This window comes from Grammomys surdaster, unplaced genomic scaffold (assembly GCF_004785775.1).
Source record: "Grammomys surdaster isolate TR1022 unplaced genomic scaffold, NIH_TR_1.0 182, whole genome shotgun sequence".
NCBI classification, from domain to species: Eukaryota; Metazoa; Chordata; class Mammalia; order Rodentia; family Muridae; genus Grammomys; species Grammomys surdaster.
In genome coordinates this window covers 2,055,968-2,057,129 of record NW_021604627.1, presented here as the reverse complement: position 1 = coordinate 2,057,129, position 1,162 = coordinate 2,055,968, and the positions used below count along the sequence as shown (strand labels likewise).

The 1,162-nt window shown below is 39.4% G+C and overlaps 1 pseudogene; it reads right to left on the bottom strand.

The window, feature by feature from the left end:
• Positions 1-378: 378 nt before the first annotated feature.
• On the bottom strand, positions 379-664 carry LOC114621538 (annotated as a pseudogene).
• Positions 665-1,162: the final 498 nt, after the last annotated feature.

Here is a 1,162-nt window from a genome sequence, read left to right as displayed (position 1 = left end):
GTATATACATATATATATATACACACACATATATATGTATATATATATACACACACATATATAATGGATATATCTCATATAGATCATATATCATACGTATATCATATATTTCACATATTATATATATAATATATATAGAAGATATATACATGAGATATATATCATGTATACAGTCTCATGTATCCTAGGTCTAAGGCTGGTCTTAAACTCACTGTGTACCTGAAATGGCCTTTTTCCCCCCCCAACTCCCCTGCCTCTACCTCCTCAGTGCTAAGATTATAGATTTGTGCCACTGTGCCCAGCATTTTTGTTTTTTAATTTTTTAATTTTTATTAACCCATTTACTATGGGCTGGGCAAGTCTCAGACGGTAGGGCTTCTACTGGTTTTTCAGTTCCTTCAGTCTTCTCATGGCAGACTTCACTGTGACTGCAGAGGCGGTGTTGTAGGTCCAGGCCCCACTGGCCACTGTTTTCATGAAGGAACCACAGTGCCAGATGCCAATGGCTCGTCTCTTCATCTTGATCTTGCCAGAGAGGGAGCAAGTGTACTTGGTGTGCTGACTGATTTCAATTTTCTTCACCATTTTCCAGAGGGAGGCATCATAGCAGGTCCCATATTTCCCACAATCCCAAGAACACGACCTTCTTGGTGTATTTAGCCATGTCCCTGGAACTGAAGACCAAGCCTGAAGAGCAGTTTTTTATTTTTTATTTTTTTTTTAGTTAACTAAAAAAAATTATGTAGTCTAGGTTAGCCACAAACTCATGAAAATCTTTCTCCCTTTATCTCTTGTATGCTTCATTATTGGTGTAAGCTACCATGCTTGGCTACTACTTATGGGTTTTTGTTTGTTTGTTTGTTTGCTTGCTTGCTTACTTTGTTTTTGAGATAAGATTTTATTTTACTCAGGCTGGCTTCCAACTCCTGATCTTCCTGCCTCAGCCTCCCAACTGATGGAACTAAAGTGTGTGTAACATGACAGGCCCATTTTTAGTTTAGTTGTTACAGTTTTAACCTGTAGGAACAGCTTAAAGTTTTTGTTGTTTTAAGACAGGGTTTCGTCTCAGGCAATGGTGGCACATTGCTTTAATCCCAGCACTTGGGAGGCAGTGGCAGGCAGATCTCTGAGTTCGAGGCCAGCCTGGTCTACAGAGTGGGTT